A 21,888-nucleotide genomic window follows, 5' to 3' on the forward strand; every position below is an offset into this window, starting at 1 on the left:
TTGCGGACACATCAGATGGTGTTGGAGCCGCTTGCTTGGCCAGTGTGGTTGGAACGTACTTACTCGCTTAGCGCCGTCCTTGTGACTGGTGCTGGCCCGCGACGATTAACCATTTACACTCCGGGTCGCCCTCAAACACCAACCCCGAGCCGCACGTCTGTGGTTCTGTGGTTGTTTGGGAGGCGAGCAGAGCCCTCACACAACCCAAAAGGCACCAGCTTTAAAACTCGTCTCTTTCCTGCCCTCCATGCACCGTCACTGGAGACCCTGGGTCACATGCCCCTCAACGTCATCACGCCTCTGAAGCCGAGTGGGACAGCCTACCGTTGTGGCTCTCTTCCCTCTGAGTTTTCTCTCTCCTCCTTCACGCTTGATTCGGCAGCGTTTCCAGGCTCTCTCTCTCTCTCTCTCTCGGGACTGGTGGGTCTGACGCTCCCATGAGTCAGGAAACTTCAGCAGGGGGCTGCTTGTTCAACCGCCCGTGCTCCCCTTCAGCATATGGGGAACAGTGCTCTCTCTGCCCAGCGCTCCCTTCACTCATTCATTCCCCTCCCTTCTTCTCTGCCTCTCTGTGACTCTCCTCAACTCCTTTAACAGGCTGCCGCTGCTGCTCCTGTCTGCCTTTGAGCAGGGAGAGCTGAGCTTGGTAAGATTTGAGGGTGTGAGTGAAGAGCGAATGGCTGGCTGGCTGGGTGTGTGTGTGTGTGTGCGACTAAGAGTGTGTGTCTGTGTAAGAGAATGAGGAAAAGGAACCTGGATGCAAGCGAGGGGAAAGCAGGTGGTGTGACACTTGGCTTATTTACAGAGTGGCCTGAATGGACTCCCATGTTGCTCCGCCACAGACAGTAGTCATGCTATTGTGTCGTGCTCTAATAGCTCTGTTTGTGCGTGTGCACGTGCATAACCAAGCCTGTGTTTTGAGCTTTTATTGGCTCCCAAAGTGGGGTGTGTGATTCCCGTAAAAGTTTATAGATCGCAGCCACCTGTCTCCGTAGAGAACGAGATGCCTTCGCTGTTTCAGCACCAATCAAACCCACACATGAACACCAGCACCCTGCAAAAGCAACCCTCCAGCAGGCTGAGTGGAGCCGAGCAGGCAGGCCGCGGCAGTCGGCGACGACTCACGCAAACACCGATTTCCAAACGCAAAGCTCAAGCGGCCTTTTGATCCGAGATCACAGTTGTTTGTTCCGACAGATCAAAAACCCCAGACGAGATGTTGGCACCGAAGCGGAGGAATGTGTGGAATGAAGAGCTCCGCAAAGATTCGAAAGTGTTGAAGCATCTCCTCTCGCCGGCTGCCTTCGGGCACGTGTGACTAAGCTGTGAAGAAGAGCTTCTGAGGAGCTGTTATTGGCAGGCAGAGACTTCTAATCAGTAATCAGCATAAATCTATCCAAGCTTTTATGAGCCGCGACTGAAGGGAAAAATAACAAGTGTTCCTCTTTAAAGAGATGCTAACGACAGACAAGGTGGTTACTATATGGTTTAAAGTCCGCTTTAATTCAGTTTTACTTGTGTCAAAATGACTTACCCTCATCAACGTCCAGAGCTTTCTCTGTCAGGCGTTCATTTGTGCAGCTATAAGAATGATTATATCAAATTATCATAATCACACGCGAGTTTGTATAATCTAAAGGCAGATGGAAGGAGGTAGTTGTGATAAACTTGCACGTTTCTAGATGGAGCCATTTTGGATATAGGGTGACGCTTTGTTCAGGACAGTCCCACATTTTCATTGCTTTTCTCACGTCTCGCAAAGTGACGCTCACGTCCCACATTAAAGTCTCCCATTTTGGGTTTTAATCTTGCGTAAACTGTGTGGAGAAAGCTGCCTGTTGCTGTCAGTCAAACTAGGAGGCGGGACTTTAACGCAGGTCCGGAGCGCGTGGAGGGTGCACCCAAACCGCCAAAGCAGAAGTGTCAGCGAGCATGGAGGACAGATGAGTGCAACCATACACCCCTTCACGGTCACTCCGCTCGGAGAACCTCATGCTCCTCTCGGTCCCAAGAACACGTCTAAAGACGCGTGGTGATAGGGCCTTTGCTGTGGCAGGTCCTAAGCTTTGGAATAAGCTTCCTCTGAGCATAAGGGCCTCCACCTCTGTTGCGGTTTTTAAGGCAAGGCTAAAAACATATTTTTATGACCTGTCTTTTAACCTTTCTAACTAGTTTTATTGTTTTACTTCTAGCGATTTTACTGATTGTATTTTTATATGTATCGTGTGATACAATGCTTTATTTTCTGGACTTAATGTTTTATGTTTTTATTTGATCAGTGTAGCACCTTGGTGGCATCTTTTTGCCTGTAAGGCGCGATTTATAAATAAAGTTGAGTTGAGTTGATGAGTGCAGTGGAGAAAATACTGTCAGAATAAATACTCGTGGGTTAAAAGTGTTCAGGCTGAGTTTTTGATTTTTTGTGTCACGGTACAGAGTCAGATATGAAATAGAGCAGGAAAGCCAAAAGCCACAAAAACCTGTTGGTCAAAAGCAGCTTTCCCAGTAATTAGACAGGTCCCAAAGGAGGTTCTAACAGACAAGGTGCTGGCGGTGTGTTGTTTTAGATGCATGCAAGCTAAACTCCTTAAAAAGCACAAAGAAACGTTTAATTAAATGGAAGATTGTCAATAATACCACATAAAATATACGGTGATAAAAATATTTGCATTGGCATTTCACTTTGTCCCACACGGAGTAATTTCTTGGCAAGTTGCGAATGTCACACAGGTTTTATTTACAGTTCAATGTGTCGAATATGTCTTCATTTGTCTGTTTTGTACCTGAAATGGGAAAATTGGTTCTTTGGAAATTAGACTGATTTGGAGCATACCACAGTTTGCATATCTCAGTGCTGCAAAAGAAAAGCTTGATATTTGACATGTTTGGCATTTGCAAATACTGTTTTTTTTTCTTGTCAAAATTTAGTCAGTGTCCTTTTTTACATTCTTTATTAAATAATTTTGCTTCAGTAATTAAGTTATTTGGTCGCCAGCCCCTCCCAAAGCTGTGTCACATTTCTGATTAAGAAATGTTCCAAACGGGTTTCAGTCGCCCCGAAAGACTCTTCTCACATGTACGAGTGAATAATGCAAGAAAACAGACCCCGACAAATGTTGTGAGACATTTTGGAAATATTAAATAAATATGAATAAAATAGCAATAGTAAAAGTGCCATAAAAACATTCACTTTGTTTTAATCCCCAGGCAGTAGGAATAAAGTGCTCCAAAATTAAATTCTAATTAAAACAGATAAAAGACACTTCATTTGTAAATACTGAAGTATATTATCAGACTTATTTCTGCTCTGACTGACCTTATTAGAGGTTTATAAAAACAGAAGTAAATAAATCCTACACATTTCCACATGTCTTTGCCACCGTCCTTATTTCTGTGCTGAGAAACATTTTTCTTGGCTCGTTGCTCTGTAAATATTTGCCATCTAAAATGAGAACATGCCTCTTGAGCTGCAGCACATGCTCCCGGATCCTCAGGGAAACGACGTCTCACGTCCCATAACAAACACAGTAACTGTGCCCATTTAACGGTTCGATCCGTCCTGCTATCTTCATTCTGATTTTCAATAACCTCCAACCTTGGTATTTTATTGTTCTCCATCCTGGATCTGGATCTAATAAAGTTTAAGGATTAGGTTTTTTTTTTCAAACATTTTCAAGGGTTTTTGCCAGCGGATGCTTTTCTGTCAGAAGTGTAAAACTTCGGGACGAAGTCCAGCGCTGGTGCAAGTTCCGCTGAGCCACAATAAATTACAGGAATGTAATTTGCACATTGTGCAGGGAATGAAAAATACACACACACACACACACACACACACACACTGTCAGATGGCAGGAAACAACCACGTGGGTGGCGCGGCGTGTACTAAACAACATTGATGGTGAAAATCTGAAATGATGTTGTACGGTCTCGAATATCGCTGAATCTGAACGAGGGATGCTGTCCCCCCGACAAAGCAACAAAGTTTAGATAAAACTGTCTAAATATTGTTTTACTTGCTCAAAGTGGTCAGGTCAGCAGTTCAGAAGCTTTAAGGAAAACCACAGCAGACCTTTCCAGCTCGACACGGACAGCTCTGATTGTCTACGTTCACATTTCAAGACTTAACTTGACAAAAAGCAAATGACTCTGGAATCAAACTTTTTCTTAACGCTCGCAAATGCGTTCAGATTGTGAAAACTAAGAATGATTAAAACAACACAGTTAATGGTTCTAACATGTCTGATTTTAAAGGGAAAAAGCAGGTAAGACATGACAGCAGCCTCTCGTGGAGAAATAATATCCCTCGCAGGCCTTGACGCCAGTTAAAGACTTCATTTTGCTGCAGAGACAGGTTTGTAATGTAAGTAATTTTTGCTGTCTAACAATGCTTTTTTAAGGCTAATAATATTAAAGCTGGACTAGGAGGAGGAATATAATATTTCATTCATTCCAGCGTCTCCACCGGTGGCCGCGCGCCGCTCCGTGCTGAACTGAAGAGCTTGGCCCAGCTCTGACCAAGTTCTGCCCTGAGGACTGTGGTCGGTCGCCCACCCTGCCAGACACTTTCACTCTCTCTCTCTTTTCTACCAGTCAGGACCACACACCTTCAGTAGGACTCACTGTGTTATCACAAGCTCTCATAGAAACATAATAGAGGTATCGTGTGATGCATCAAATTGCATGTGCTATTAGCACCGCACGACGCTCCTTTGTCATTGTAGATGTTCGCAGACGACTGATTTCTTAGAAAATTATGTCTCACAGGACAATCTGGAAAACTAGTGGAGGACAATGAGACCCGCAATAACTTAAAGGGATATTTCAGTCATTTTTATGTGATGCTCCTTATTTATTCATGCCTTAGATTTGACGGTGGGACGTCACTCAAAGCAATCAGTCTCCAGAGACGACTATGGCAAGCCTGAGCAGCTGAGGAATGATTTCTGGGCTTATTCACTGAGAAGCCATAGTACTTGTTTGTGTTATTTTTGGAGGGGGGGTCACCCTGAGTTTCACGTGTATGCTGAACATGAAAATATTCTTCTACCTCAATTTTCTTCCTTAGGTGCCGAAAAAAACTAGACGAGAAAGAGCCACACAGATCAAGGCAGCAGCGGTATCGTAGATAGTATGGCTGACCTCTAGACCAGCAAGAGTGACCATGGTGAGTGTGTCTCGTTCATTTTGTAAACTTGTTATGTCTCGGTTACTCTTACGTTGCAGTTTATTAACTTGCCGCGCTATTTTCAGGGGACGTGCACAAACAACACTTCAAATTAACACAAATGACCCGCACTTGTATAGCGCCTCTCAGAGTTAAGGTTGGTTTATGCTTGACGCGTCCGCGAGGTCCGCACGGCTCCGCGCAAAAAAGTTGCATCATTTTGCGTCATTTTAACAACCACGCCCCTCCACCGCACCTCCGCACGGCCCAGAATTTCCGCAACACGCACCTCGGAAAATTTCTAACCACGCGGACGGACGGACGCAGAAAAACATGGCGGACCGGCAAGAACTAGTATGGCAGAGGTTCGTAAATACAGACATTTGTATGATTCAGCTCTCAGAGATCACCGTGATCAACATGTTGTTAATAATTCTTGGAGAGAAATAGCTCGCACTGTCGGAAAAGACGAGAACGCTGTTAAAAATGCTGAAATGCCATGTTGTAAACAGTAATTTCTACTTCTACTATGGTGTAGTGTTGGATGTTTGCCGTAGAGCTCCATGCTGCCCCCTACAGTTTGGGAGAATATTGGCTCACCGCAGAGACAAGCCGCACGAACCATAAACGCTGCAAGTTGTGAAGCGCGTTCCATCCGCGAGCCGCATCACCGCGCGGAAAGTGAATGCGTCAAGCATAAACCAAGATTTAGGACTCCAAAGCGCATTACACTACAGTGTATCATTCATCCATTCACACACACAGTCACACACTGATGGTGATGAGCTACGATGTAGCCACAGCCGCCCTGGGGCGCACTGACATAGGAGAGGCTGCCCTCCGACCACCACCAGCAGGCAAGGTGGGTTAAGTGTCTTGCCCAAGGACACAACAGCAGAATTCTCTGTCTGGAGCCGGGGTCGAACCTACAACCTTCCGATTACTGGACAACCCGCTCAACTTGTTGAGCTACTGCTGCCCCTAGTCACAAGTTCACAAAGCGGCCAACGTCATTAAAAATCAAGTATATTCCCGGCCTCGCTGAAGATAAATGAGCTTAGAGAGCCTTACTTCTAAAATGATCAAAATATTCCTGTAAATCGAAATCACTTTGAGGCCCTGAGGCAGGCGGCGCTCGTCTGTCGGCGGGAGGCTAAAAACAACGTGACATGTTTAGCTGAGAATTTACAACACACAGATTTATTAATAGATGTTTGGTGTGTGTTGTGTACTTTCTCTCTGGCGGGGGCATCAGAACAGTCCGGTTGGAGAAAACAGGCAGGCACAGTGATTCGATTTAGCAGGCGACATCTGTAAAATGCCAAGGTGGTTTACACCAAGCCCGAATTAACGTGCTTTCATTGGAAACAAACACCACTTGTAATCAGCTTCTGTTGGCTCCTCGGCCACTGGCGCAAACGTAAATATCTGCTCGCAGCACAGTGAGCTGCAGCAGGAAGAGCAGGAACTTATACGACGCCACGTCGCCAAGAGGATGTTGACATTCTCTGTGAATTGTTCGTGGAGCAGAACCTTTAATGAAAACTAGATATTTTTCTTTAGGAGTCCAGCGGCGATAATCTACATCTTCCAGTGACCGGCGGCTCTTTCTTGTGGTGTCTGGACAGCTGTTTTTGGAGTCGCAGCTTTGAGGGAAAACAAAATAATGAGGGAAATGTTTAATATTAAATGGCACACGCGCAAGCTAAGCACACCTTAAAAATAGCTCTGAGTTGTGATTGCATAAAACTGCAAAAAGAAGGAAAGTCAGCTCATCGGTAGACGCTGCGATGAGGAGGCTGTGGCTGACCACCGACAGACTGAGACATTTTTTTTCCTCCCATTTCTCATTTTAATCAAGGTCCAGGTCCAGGATAAACAGTGCCTACCTACACTGCAGTTCAAACAGAAAGGCCCACTGAGACACAAGCGATGATTTCTAAACGTTCACTGACAAGCTGGTTTAATTTGTGAGCTAAGGAGATGGAGCTGGACTTATATAGATCTTTCTTGCTTTGGCACACACGCCGCTGTGAAACGTGTGTATGGGCGGTCCGCCGCTGGTCCTGCTGTCTGGTTTATGTAAGCCGTGCTGCGTTAAAGGTGAGGACAGGTTTAGCCGCCGAGACCTGAGCTGACACTCACAGCCGTTTCTACATATCAGTGAGTTGCAGACCATGACTGAGGACCTCACTGACGCCGATTCCTCATTGTCTGATCTACATCCTGAAGATGTATGGGATGAAACTTTTACTGGTATTAATTAGTTACTGTTATAAAAATTTTCTATGGCACAACTGTTCAACAAAAACCTGAAAACAGCAGCTTTGAAGATTTTTATACCTCCTTAGGGACCTAGCAAGTAGTGTAAACCTTTCAGAGCTGCGATAGGCCCATATATGATACAAATATTGTTGTTAGCACTGTGCAGATGTCATTGGTTCTTTTAATGAGACATTAATTTCAACCTGGAAGTAAAAGACTTGAAATCCATGAAATCTGCCTCCACAGATGTGAATCACACCCATTCCAACCCCAGAGCATCATTCTTTTAGACAGAAATGTTGTTACTACGTTGTGCACAAAGCTTTATTATTGCTACCATTGTAACCATTCAGCTAGCAGTTAGCGCTTTGGTTTAACCGCTCTTGCCTATACATTGGGTGGTTTTAATGTTGGAACTGTGACTGTTTCAAGAAGTTAACAGTCCGTAAACCCACTCTGGTACTGGCAGAAGTCTAATGACGGTCACAGACAAAAACATTTTGACTCGGTTTTGGTGAGCTCCTGAAGATGCAATCTAACCATTTCTGGCCACTAAGCTCATCTTTGGGATGACGTGACAAATTCCTGTACCTCTTGCAGCCGAAATTGCCTTCTAGGTATTAAGAAAAGTGCAGACTAAATAAGAAATCTCCTGCTTGCAGCTTGGAGAAAGTGAACATAAGTGTTTACTGTCCAGGGGCCTCATTTATCAAGCTTGCTTAAGCACAAAATGGGGTCGGAAAACTGCGTAAGCAACTTTCCACGCAAACTTTGGGATTCATGAAAGAAAACTTAGCGGAAAAACGTGCGCAACTTTAAGTTGACTAAGGACCTGGCTTACACACATGTTGGACATGGAAAGCACCTGCAGAAGGATACAATTATGAAATCCTGCAGCATTATCACTTGTACTGCTTCGTTTTTACACAGAACAAGACCTCCCACACGCACGCACACGTGTGCGTACACACACATGCGCGCACACTCACACACGTGCACACACACACACACACACAGCCTGAAGCGCAGATTACGGAATGCAGAATATCAGCAGGGGACAGATTGAGACAGAATGTCATGCGTCTGTGACAGGGTGTGTCCTGTCACTGTGACCCGATTGATCATGCGCCCTGGCTACTTTTACAGGGGAGATCTCGGTTTGGGTGACTGGTTAGCACGTGTGACTTTCACCTGGGAGTCTGGGGATCAAATCCCAATTGGACCATTTTTTGTATATCCGCCACAGATCTCTCTGAAGAATTCACAACATTGACGGCTTCAGCAACGCTGTTCCACTCCGTGGATTTTCTCTTATTTGTTTTGCAAAAGCACTTCCTTTCATTTCTCCACCTCACCCACAGGTACCTCAACTCCTGCTTCTGTGAAATTGCGCTTCCTTGATCTGCCTTGATCTACGGTCGCCATCGTCATTGGTGGAGCGCTGCAACAGCCGGCTTATGTATATGCATGAGGTCCACAAGGCACTTTGCATTGACTATTTATGGCAGTAAGTGGGCGTGGTGAGGGCGGGATGTGACTAAAATGCAGCTGAGAAACATTCTCGTTAGTCTCCAATTTATGAAGCGGAGATTGCGTGCAGCTGTGCGTACTTCATGTTTGATAGATCACAAACCTACTTGGCGTGAGTACATATTTTTTGCTGAGCTTAAGTACGGTTTTAGTAAGGATTCTACGCAATGTTTGATAAATGAGACCTCAGGGGAGGAGCGTTCCGGTTACTCACTTCCTTGATAGGGAGGGGCGGCCCCATCCAGTTGTTTGCAATAGCTATGCAGAGCAGCAGAGGACCAATGGCACAAAGAACAGGATTTATGCGCAAAGTCAAAAACTGCTTTGGGGGTGTTGGCGATGAGGAAAGAACAATATAACAAGGTCAAAAGCTTCAAAATGTTGGTTTTCTATGATAAAGGACCTTTAAATTCTGCTGAAGTTTTATGCTGAAGATTTAATTTAATTCCTTTATTATTAGTTAAGTTAAAGATATAAACAATATAATACAACATAACAATTTAAACCAATAACCATTTGGTCTCATTCACTTGATTTTTCAATAAATCTACTGTTGTCTCTAGTACAAGTGAATGGCTTGTGTGTAAATTTCTAAGGTAAAAGGGTTCTTGCACTCCTATTTCTAGAGATGGGAAGTTGTCGGAGGAGTGGGAGTGGCTAAAACAGCAGGATTTGGAGTCTTTCTCATTATTATACATGATGATTGTTGCATTCGCATCTGGGTCGGGTTTTGTTCACATATCCTTTCCAGCATCAGGGATTTCTCCTAGCAAGTGGGTGGGGCAAAAGATGCCTGGATAAGTCTATGGTGTTTTCCTTGAATTAGTAAACGAAGGTGACCATGAGCACTGTTGATTTTGGAGACTCTGACATGAAGCACACAGCTTCGTACTCTCTCACTGAGCAGCGATGCTGCCGCGGGCTCCTCTCACAGCAGTCTGTCCTCGTGTTCCCATGACTGGAGAGGCAGGACCAAGCTGATGTCAGAGAAGATGTTCACCCCACTGCACCCAGGCTGATAATGAATCACACATGGTGGCTGATTCTTCCCGCCGATCAGAAGTAGGTAGGTGTGAACTTCAGCCAGCCAATCGGTAGGGAGTGTGTTGGATCACATCAGTACCAAGCTGGCCAAAAGCAGAGCAGTTTGAAATAAAAACTGGTCGGCTGAGCCCAGTTAACGCAGATGTGAACACAATTACCCTACCAGGGCTAGACCTGGTCAACCCAGATGTGAATGTGTCAAAAAAGTAATGCAACTTTGGGGCTCTTAGGTCAAGGTGGGCGGGGCCATTGTTATCCTTTTTTCCTGTCTAACGCTTTCTAATCGGATCATTTTTCCATTTACTTCAAACTTCAAATAATGCAGGTGAAAACTTTAAGGTTCAGCATAAATGTGCATCTCAGAATGACTGATACAGTGGGAAGTGAAAGTTAGGCCAGCCTGGTTAATCTTCATAATTTTCCTAAATAAATCGTTGGTTGTTAACAATAAAAATGTTCTGTTCATTACATCATATAGAAGACACACACAGTGATATATGAGAAGTGAAAGATGTTTATAGGATTAAAGAAAGTGTGCAATATTTGTTTAATTTAAACAAAATGAGGCAGGTGTATAAATCTGGGCACCAAAAAAAATGAGCTCGATATTTCCTGCTTTTGCAGAAACAACAGCCTTTAAATGCTTTCTATGGCTTCCAGTGAGTCTGGATTCTGGCTGAAGGTGTTTTGGACCATTCTTCTTTACAAAACATCTCTAGTTCATTCAGGTCTGATGGCTCCTGAGCATGGACAGCTCTCTTTAACTCACACCACTGGTTTTCAATAATATTCAGATCTGGGGATTGAGATAGCCATTCCAGAACGTTCCACTTGTTCCTCTGAGTGCCGTCGATGTTGAGCAGTGTTTAGGGTTGTTATCTTGTTGAAAGATCCAGCCCTGGTGCAGCTTCAGCTTTGTCACTGATTCCTGGACGTTGGTGTCCAGAATCTGCTGATATTGAGTGGAATCCATGCGTCTCTCAACTTTAACAGGATTCCCAGCCCCTGCACTGGCCACACAGTCCCTCAACATGATGCAACCACCACCATGTTTTACTGTAAGTAGCAGGGGTTTGTTTTGGAATGCTGTGTTCTTCTTCCTCCGTGCATAACGCCCCTTGTTATGCCCAAATAACTCAGTTTTAGATTCATCAGCTTTAGCATACCTCAAGCAGCTCTGTTTGTGCTGTGGGTGGAGAAAAGTCTTCCTCTGCATCACTCTCACATGCAGCATCTCCTTGTGTAGAGTGCGCCTAACAGTTGAACGATGCACAGTGACACTATATGAGGAAAGAAATTCAGTGTAATCAGCGTCTGCTTGCTGGATTATAGGTAGCGCAAAGTCACCTAGTTTTTTTAACCTGCTCTGGTCCTTAAAATAATTTGTTTACATCAACTTTACTCAGAAATAGCTTGTTACGTTCTTTTTGCCACACAAACTATTGAGTGGACTGCTTCCTTACAAGGCTGCCTGGTGGATCCATTGATAACTGTTGTCTTGCCACAAGAAGGTCTCAGGTTTGAATCTCAGCTGCAGCTTTTCTACATTGAGCTAGCATGTTCTGCCCATGCTTGCATGGCATTTCTGGTTTCCTCACATGGACCAGGAACATGGTAGATGGCCTGTATTTGATATAGCGCCTTTGAGAGTCCTGGAACCCTCCAAGGCACTTTACAACGCAATCTGTTATTCACCCATTCACACATGCATTCACACGCTGGTGGGGATGAGCTACAATGTAGCCACAGCTGCCCTGGGGCGCACTGACAGAGGTGGGGCTGCCGAGCACTGGCGCCACCGGTCCCTCCGACCACCACCAGCAGGCAAGGTGGGTTAGCTGCCTTGCCCAATCACAGCAACAAACCTGCAACCTTCCAATTACAGGGCGAGCACTGAACTCCTGTGCCACCATCGTCCCAACATAAACAAAATTATTTGGTTTAACTTCTAAGCCTATAAACTCAAAATATTTGAAAGGTCATTGAGATGTTTTATGACATCTTTTAGCAAAAATACAACAGACTAAAAGCTGGATGCATCATGTTTTCATCCTGCAGAGAGTAATCAACCCATTTAATATCGCAGATGCTGAACTCCTTCTCTAGTTCAGTAAAACTTTATCTTCTGCAGCTGGAAGTCCCAACAACAGTTTGGTCAGCAGCTGTTACAATAGCTAATAGCACGGGGTCAACGGAGGTCATACAGCCAAAATGCCAAGTCAGCATAATAACACGCTGCATGGATGATACAACTCCACTGTATGGCTGAGAGTCACATGATGCCTCGGTGACACAACGTGGTGAAATGTCAAAAACAGAATCAGCTCTGTAGTCGTGCGCGGCGACAAAACAAGGAGGAACAAACGAACGCAGCGCTGGCTGTGACTCAAATCTGGGGGTGATAAAGTCAATCAGAACCTGAATGAGCTCACTGATAACTTGCTCATTATGTGTCGCAGAGGCCCGGTTTACTTGCTGAGGAGAACAAAGTGCGCTTGATAATAGGAGACAGCTCACGGGAGAAACGAGCTATTATGAGGAGGAATCGGCCAGACAAAAGGCCCTGTTGTCCTCTGCAGCCGGTGGTTCTTTTTTTGTTCTGTGGGGCTTTTGTGATGGATAATTGCCCTCTTCACATGATTTCATAATGCTACGACTCGTCTTTCATTCCCTGTGTAACACAAAAACAAGAAGGAAAAAAAAAAGAGTCTCAATCTGAATTTTTGAAGTTTGTTTGGAAGTGGCGGGTTTTCTTGGTCGTGGTGTATAATTTTAGAAAGATGTATGAGCGTTTAACCCAGGCAGAAGTGCAGCCAGCTCCACTGTTTGTACTGTCTCATGAAAAAAGTCTTTAAAGGCACTATATGGAAGTTTGACAGTCAAAACATGTATAGAAATAATAAATGTCTTCTTCATACATTCTCCTGCAATGCCCTGGTCCTGTAGAATGAGCCCTGGCATTTTTACTGTGATTGCCTGTTTTTCTGTAAAATCACAGAAAAAGAGAGATGCTCGGGTCGAGCAGGCTGCTTCATGCGCGTTCACGCTCAGGCATAGCCCGTAGCATTTGCTATCCGTAGCTTTAGCAGCAGAGAGAGAGGCAGTGCCACTTTGTCGCTGTTCCTAACGCCTAGTGACAAAGCTAGCTACATTTCTGAGGACCCTTAGCTACTTTCTGTAGAACTTTCTTCTAGATATTTCCTGCAAATTAGCAACAAAATAGCCATTTTTGCTTTGAACCGTTCTTTGGTTTGACGTTGTTTCAGCTGTCATCAAGGATATAAATGTTACAGATACTGTGAATGTTACTAGAGTGTAGCTCACCTTGTAAGATGTCTGACTCCCATGCAGAAGACCTGGGTTTGATTCTGGATGTGAACATAGTTCATTTAGAGTTTCTTTTTTACATTAATGGTATATTTTTTTACAGTAAAATGCCCAAATTTTTATTTGAGACTCGCCAAACGGCATTGAATTCACAGATAAAAAAGATGTGGGTTCAACTTTCATTTTGGAACAATTTTTCAAGCAAGGGAAGGGAATGATCTGAGCATGCAGGAGGACTGACCCATCATAAACCTTTGTCGGCTGTGCTGAAGAGAAAGGTACAGAACCAAATTATTTAATTAATTAGCTGCACGTTCTCCTGTCCTCAGTCCTCCGGGCCACACACACACACGCACACACACACACACACACACACACACACACACACACACACACACACACACACACACACACACACACACACACACACACACACACACACACACACACACACACACACACACACACAAGGGACTGTCTCAGCTGTTATTTCCATTAAGGAGTGTGCACATACAGCCTGTGCGCCTCGTGCACGAGCCTACTGTTGAAGCTGCCGTTACGCTTTTGGCCTGAGGGGGCAATCGAGAGCATAAAAATTCAAAAGTCCGTAAAGTCCATTTAAGTTGAGCTGAAAGTCAAATTCAGACCCGATGGGAAAGGTGAATCTGGTTAATCTGGTTAACACTGAACACAAAGCTTCTAGATGACTGTGTTTTTCTAATAACGCCGAAGGATTAAAAGCTGTTTGACTTCATCGCACACACTCCTCTTCTCCATGCTGACAACAGCGATGTCTGCTGAAACCTGATACAAATGAGCGTCTGGGCCGAAGTGTAAACAATGTTCTCCAGACAGAGCTGCCGGTACGTACACAAAGGTAACCCCGAGGCGCTGTGTGTGAGATGCTGGCTAAGTGTGCCGTCTTTCTTCTGAGTCAGCAGAGATCAAACCAGGACAAGCCATCCCAGGAATGCTGCTCCTCATCAGAAAGAAAGCAAGAATAATACCTTCATCTCCTCTTTTATCACTTAGGAAATCATGCTGAGCAAACTTGCTTCAGTCGATTTCTAAATGTGTTTTTTTCTGGGGTTTTTTCATGAATCAGACAAATGAAACTGTAGATTTATTTTCTCGTTTCAAAACTTCTGCAACATGGATTTAATTAATTATATCTCAGGATTTGTTCAGTTTGATTCAGTTCAAGTTTTATCTGATTCAAATGTCTTCAACTCACTTAGTTCACTTCAGTCTGAATCAGTTCGATTAAATTGAAATTTGATTCACTTTTGTTTCATCCAAACCAGTCTAGTTTCATTTGATTCAATTTCAAATCATTTAAAACTCTTTCAAGTGACTTTAACTGAATGCTTTAAATCAGTTTCATTTCAATTAAGTTTATTTAGTTCATTTCAGTCAAATCTGATTCAGTTCAATTTATTTAGACTCAATTCGGCTTCTGTTCAGTTTAGTCTAGTGCGTTGTATTTAAATGATTACAGTTGAAATTTCAATTAAGAATAGTTTAGTTTGACCTAGTCCAATCTGACTGACTTTGTTTTAATCCAATTTAAATCCATTAAAATTCAATTATAATTCATTTGAATCAATCTAATTCAATGTAATCCATTCTCCATTCTCGTTCGATTCAACCTAGTTTAACCCACTTAAACCCACTCTGTTATAGTTCAATCAGTTCCTCTCAGTCCTAAAAAAAAGTAAAACATTCACATAATTTCAGTTTAAATGTCAATTTATGTAATGCTTTACAAAACTAAAGAAAAAGGCAAAAACGTATTTGAAGAAAGCAAATACAAAATGCAAATATTAAAATAATTTTGTGACTGAAACATGCCACTCGTGAATTGGTTGTCATTTCTGTAGCAAATACCAAAATAGAAAGTATCCAAGAATCAGTTCAGGTCGTCCAGATTCATGTTTAAAGCAGGTCGTGAATCTTGTACAATAGTAACGGCTGTTTGGAAATGAAATTCACTTTAATATCAACACCTGATTTAAAACATACACTGCAAAAACTACTATATTAATGTAACTGTCAGATTTATTTGTTACTTTTAAAAACTCTAGCCAAGCAGCCTTTGCATACCTCCTTTTTTATTCTAAACAAGAAAATCTGATCACATTTAAGAATATTTACCTTATTTGAAGTAGTGCTGTTTTAGCAAATGAAACTATTCTCTTGAGAATAAAAGCTGATTAAAGGACTAAAAATAACCTTTTATTTCTTTCTCGAACGTCGTTTCTGCAGTGTAAATCAACTGGTGGACTCAGATTGTGACAATATTCAATGCATGTTATTCTGTGTCTCTGACAGGCTAAAGGTCTCCAGCTCAACGTGAAAACAGCCGAATCCTCCATGAGGTCTGAAGAAGCACCGGTTATGCTTACTGCAGATGCTGTAGCTTGATTTTTTTAATACTTTTCTAACATTTTTGTCTCACCGGCCTGAGAAACAGCTCCAGATATGTGAAAATCTCCCAAACGAGGTTTCTAATGCGTGCTTTGAAGATGTCAGTCGCAGGCTCTGCTGCCTCGCCAACACCACTTTACAGATGGTGGTTTGGGACGCGTAGCTGTGAATTACAATGACGACTTTTTTTTAATTCTCTAAACATTCCTGCAGCCTGCGAGATGAAATGCTGGAATCCGAGGCACGATGCTAATTTGAAGACAGAATAAATCTATAAATCTGACTCAGTCTCTTGCCTGGGGACATAAAGCCATGATAATTACAGGTTAACTTTACAGACATGCAGACATCTCTCATCTGTTTTGCTAATAGTTTAACCAGCAGGCTGCTACGTGCTCATTCACTGTCTAGCTGTGGGGGTGAGCAGAGGTAACAATGAAATCATTATGTTGTTTGGCTCAAAATGCAAGTGTTACGATGAAAATTTACTAATGATTAATAAATAAATGCTAGTTTGTGTTGCGAAGAAGGTCCATTCATGAATACATACAGGGTGTGCAGGATCGGAATCCTCGGCTGGGCTTAGTTTGTCCTGCGCTGCCCTTCCCTTCCTCTGACAGCTCGGCTATCTGACGAAGATCTGACACAAATTACATCAGATGATCTGTGAGGACAGTGCTCCATCTGGTTGTCGTTAAGTCCTTGTTTTACTGTGTCCTTCAGACTCGGTGCCATAGGCCCAAAAGCTCAAAGAAAGGAGAGTTCATACGAACACAAAACCAACTTGTGGTGCCTGGAAGACTCTCCACAGAGGTCGGCTCTGGGACTCACCAACCCAGGAGACAATGGTTCATGAGGCTGCGGATTGGATCCCCGATGCAGGCCAAGAAAAAACACAAAGACAAACAGTAGAGAGTCTATTTGTAGATTAAGACGCCATTTGCCATGTAGGGAGGCTTTATTGATCTGGAATTCTGGAAACAAGGCAAAATCTTATAGCATTTGTTTTTTTCCAGGTTGGACTGGATTCATTCCACATTGGTGATCAATCGGGACAGAAGAGTCTTTCATTCTAACCAATCGAACGTGATGAATTCCTAGACGCGACCCTAACAAGCCGTGTCTTCTGACAGCTCCACCCCGGGCAGCTCGGCCTCTCCCTCCTCGTTTGCAGGAGTTCGTCGGAGGCAGCCGTATTGTTTTTGCAAGGTCAGACTTTTCCGGGTATTTTTGCGGCCTCCTGTTTGCACACCTGGCAGAATTGTGAAAGTTTGTCTTGGGTCATGTGTGTTTACCCACCCCTGGCCCCAGAGGTGACCCCGTCACGCCAGCGACAGGGAGGCCAGCACTTGTGTGTGGCAATTTCCAAAAGTGGCCGGGCTTGGAGGCGAGCCACGCTGCCTGTGCTGCCTTTCAGCAATCTGGCCCCACTCTGGCTGCTCCGGGAGCTAAAAAGAGGGTGAGGCAGAGGGGAGAGGGGCGGGGAGGGAGGGAGGTGTGGGGACTTGCTGGCAAGGCCCTGCAGTGTTTTCAGAAGCACAGACTTCTGGCAGCATCGCTCAATGTGAAGGAAAAAAATGCCTGCTGCTAATGAAAGCCAGCAGTGTCTCTCCAATTGGACTAAAACCCAAAAGGCATTATGTAACTGAGATACCCTAAACATTTCAAAATTGTCTCTCAACAAATTATCAGTGTTTATTTTTTCCACATTATATCTGATAGTTTTTGAAACAGACTTAAGATTGGACGAGATTTCTTCAAAAAAAAAACAAGAAAATCTCTGGTTATTATTCTACTACCTTATCAAACCCTTATTTATACAACTCAGTGAGAGACGCAGTAGCTGGATGTTATTCTTAGAGGCCACAGTACACAGCGTGACTTTAATGGTCAGTTTCACCTCCAAGGTGTATTTGGAGTTCAGTCACTAAAACGATCTAGAATCGGCCTTATCAGAGACGTGCAAACGCCGAATTTGCAATAATTAGCAAACGCTGAATGTGGCTCTTTCACTCGTGTTTTGATAGCGAGCGGATGTCTTTGGCTTGAGCCCAGCGCTGCACCTACAGCATGTATTAGTCAAATATTTATCTTGTTCAAAAATACAGGGTAAAACGGAGATGGGAAATGGGGTAAGAAATGATTTAATGGACACTCCAGACTTCTTGGGTGCCATACTCCTACAGTTTTGGTGGTCTTGTCTGCGAGATCACACACCCGAAGGGTCGTTATGGAGACCACGAGATGCCGTGATTCAAGACTCACTGAGGGGACATGAAAGTGTGCAGAAGATGGAAGGGTCTGGATGGCAATTACTGCTCATCAAGGCAAATTTCAAAGGGTGACTAAACTGCTGAAAGTCTCACATAAGAAAGATTTACAGTTTTTCCCCCTTGGTGTCCTCCCTAAAGAGCTGGGGCGGGGACGCAACATTTTTATGTCTGCACACACATCATTGCTGCATAATAAGCTATCCACTCTTCTTCCTCGCTGAAGAGGGTCTTTACGAAGTTAATCCGCACTTACACTGCTAATGCTGAGACATTCCTGTCTGTCCAATGTACATATTTGCTCTTCTGTTTACTGAACACAAACCAAGCAAAGCAGAACCATTTGATCCCGCTGAAAAAACACAAATATGAGACTTTAAAGAAAAGAAAAACGGTCTCAGGCTTTATTTAGAAATCTAAAATTTCCCCTCTTTGAATTTTATGCTCCAGACCAGCATAGAAAAAGTGATTTTCCAGCACATTAAATGAAGCAACGTTCACTCAGAATAGATTCATCCTCACAGACGGGAGAATCCCGACCCTACGTCATACATCACTGCTGCCTTCAACTGTCATAAACCTAAAGATAATATTGGTAATATTGGTCTTGTTGTGTTTATCTGTGTCACGGAATTTGATGAAATGTTCTAACGTGTTTGTTTTTTGTGTGTTGTCTTGAGGAGAGCCAACCACAGCAATAGCTATTTCCTAAAGGCACTCCTAAAACGACAGCATGAGGGGAATGAATACACGGGTTCTGCTTTTCGGCTTTCAGACTCCATAGAGAGGACTATTCAAACTTAAACTATTCATTTGTCTTTATGGAAACTAGTGCAATCTTCAGCTTTTATTTAAAAAAAATCATTAAAATACTTTTCAAGTTTATAAAACTGTGAAAAACACAATTTCTTGAACAAGCTAGCTGAGTGTGTATACTCTGAGTGGTTGTTTCAAAATTGCTTGACCTGACACAAAATCATAGCTTTGCACTAAATTCACTAAAATCATCTACCTTCTCTTCATCTGCCTTCTAGGAAAATAAATTTCTCATAATGGTTTAAAATTACACTGAAAGCGAAGGAAGGGAATACAGATCTCCTGAACAATTGTTTGTTTTTAGAGTGAGGATTCAAACGTATCGTTTTGCTCCCCAACCAGTTGACAAAACAAAACATGTACAGACAAAAATATGTAATCTTTAGAAATAGTACTTTTTAGTTACAATATAACTCCAACTAATAAATTAATCACTGCTCCTCTTCTACTTTGAGTTGTTTGAGTCCAACTTGGTCCAAACCTCACATGCACAGTCTGCGATGGGCGTGAGAGTGTCCATTGACATATAAACCAACCGTTTGAGGGGATGTATTATACAAAACTCCGCTTTTGCATCTTTTGTGCTGCCTTTGTAAACACTCCAAACATAAAAATAGCATCCATCTATTTTCTGTCAGTGTTTGGTCTGGGACTTAGGTGTCTAATATGAGTCCCTTCAAAAGATTCCCATTTGTGACATCACAAATGGGGAAGGTATAATAGCCCCACTTCTCACATGCAAGAAAAAGCTGCTGCTGGAGAAAGCAGCGGCTCTACTTTTAGCCCCTCCACAATATCAGAGCTTCTCAGCTTATAGCAGCCTGAGCAGAGAATGGGTGGGCGTGGCCAGCTATAGCTTGTTTTCCAAAAGTGATAGAGCCCTGAAACGGCTCAATCTGGAAGGTACTGAAACTGTCAAGAATAAAAATGCTGAGATTGCTTTATACGATAGGGATTTTTTGCAAAGAATGTCATAAACGTCATAAACATGACTATTATATCCTTTAAAAAGCAACATAATGTGTCTTCTTTAAGTAAAACTATGTTAATTTTACATTGCATTAAGTTAAATAACCAGTTTGTCTCAACACCATAAAAGCTAAACAGTCTGCAGCCAGAAGGTGTGAACAGATATCTTCATGTAGGTGAGATTGCTCAAAGAGTGCAATTACAGGGAGGTAAAGCAATCTTTTCATTTGTCATATTGCAGCCAGCCACTAGGGGGAGCTTACTAACATCGTTTACCATATGTTGTTTGTATTTGTTCGTTTCATGGGACTACGGTTGGAGATTAGCATCTTGCTAAATGTGAGATATTTTCATATATTTTATTTAAAATATTTTCGTACATTCATTAATATGCATTGTCCCATTAATATGAATATCTAAAATTCAAAGTTTAGCTTCAACTTCCAAATTGGGCTATAGCTTCTTTGTTAATAATATATCTGACATGAACAAATGAACACTTCACTTCCTAATTATCAGCCACTAGATCTACTAGTACAATCAACTAAAACCCCACAAATGTACAGTGTGTGTATGTTGCTCCAACCTGAATCATAGATGTTAAGGCTGCCTTTGTCTGAACTTCGGAAGGTATTATTTCATCACCAGTGATACTTCACTGGTTCAACGCTTGTGTTTTTGATGGGGAAAAGAACTCATGCAGCATTGTAATGATCCTCTGTAAGCCTTAGTTAAGGCTTCACAGCGTGGGGAAACTTGGGTGGCCCTGATAAATGGCATTTAACATTTAGAGCTGCTTGTATTCATAACAGTCATTACATCAGTGTTCACTAATGGTGTTTCTTATTTTACCAGGCAGGATTATGTGAAAGGCCATGACGTTTATGTTGAATCTGTTGCACCTAATTAGAATGGAATGGTGGATTTAAGGCTCTGCTTCATTCACGAGCACGGCCAACCGATTCACAAATATCTTTTCCTCTTATGCAACCGCAATGCTTTCGTGTTGATTACAGAATCTCCTCCTTTCACTGATTTCCAACCAAAGGAATCCTCAGAGTAAAAAAGGATATAAATGTTGAATAAAGCCTGATTCATGCTTCTCCGTCAGCTCCGCAAGGGACAGACATGCACGGATTGACTGAAACGTTTTGCTCTCATACTTCTCCGTCTCCTGGGGAGTGAAGAAGAAGAAGAAGAAGAAGAAGAAGAAGAAGAAGAAGAAGAAGAAGAAGAAGAAGAAGAAGAAGAAGAAGAAGAGATCATTTCTATAGCGCCTCTCAAGATAAAAATCACGAGGCACTTCACAAAAACAAAAAAATGTTAAAATATAAAAAAGAATTTAGAAAATGGTTAAAATATATTTAAAATGAGCAAAAAATAGAATTGTGATATGAAAATGTTAAGAAAGAGAGAGAGTGAACAGAAAAGAGGGAAATCAGTGGATCCTGAGGAAGGTGGAATAGGTGGGGAGAGCAGAATAAAGAGAGAGAGGTGAAGAAGGTCATACAAAAGCCAGCTTGAACAAGTGAGTCTTCAGCTGCTTTTTAAAGGAGACCACTGAGTCCACTGATCTCAGGCTCAGGGGGAGAGAGTTCCAGAGTCTGGGGGCCACAGCAGCAAATGATCTGTCACCTTTGACCTTTAGCCTGGTGCTGCACAACCAGTAGGCTTTAGTCACTGGACCTCAGGGACCTGCTGGGGGTGTAGGGACTAAGAAGATCACCAATGTAAGATGGTGCTTGTCCATGTAAGGCCCTATAGACCAGAACCAGGATCTTGAAATCCTGTTTGCTTGAAATCCTGTGTTGCAAAGCAATTCCCAGCCAGGACAGTAGAGGGCGTAGCGCTGTTCTGTGGTATCCTGTCATGTATCCGGTCCAAGATAGTGTGTTTATATTGTGTTTTGTTGTATATAAGAGACTTTTAACACGGACAAATTTGTCTCTCATTCTCCTCCATCTCTTCATGCACTCGCCACCTCTAAACCCACGTTTCCTGTCATTTCCGTCCACAAATAAAACGCTTGCTGCGTATCGTTTGACTCCTCCAGTCACGGGGGAATTGAACGTTCAT

The 21,888-nt window shown here is 43.0% G+C and overlaps 1 protein-coding gene across 2 annotated transcripts in view; it reads right to left on the reverse strand.

Moving 5' to 3' along the window:
- The window catches only part of runx2b (RUNX family transcription factor 2b), a 59,752-nt gene extending 59,105 nt beyond the window's left edge, over positions 1-647 (reverse strand). The window contains exon 1 of one of the 2 annotated variants that reach the window (XM_015948180.3): positions 64-647. The gene's annotated coding sequence lies outside the window, so the exon portion shown is untranslated. The remainder of the gene's footprint in view (positions 1-63) is intronic. The other variant, XM_015948178.3, reaches the window with a different exon arrangement.
- Between the last annotated feature and the right edge of the window lie 21,241 nt (positions 648-21,888).

Source organism: Nothobranchius furzeri, chromosome 2 (assembly GCF_043380555.1).
Source record: "Nothobranchius furzeri strain GRZ-AD chromosome 2, NfurGRZ-RIMD1, whole genome shotgun sequence".
Lineage (NCBI taxonomy): Eukaryota > Metazoa > Chordata > Actinopteri > Cyprinodontiformes > Nothobranchiidae > Nothobranchius > Nothobranchius furzeri.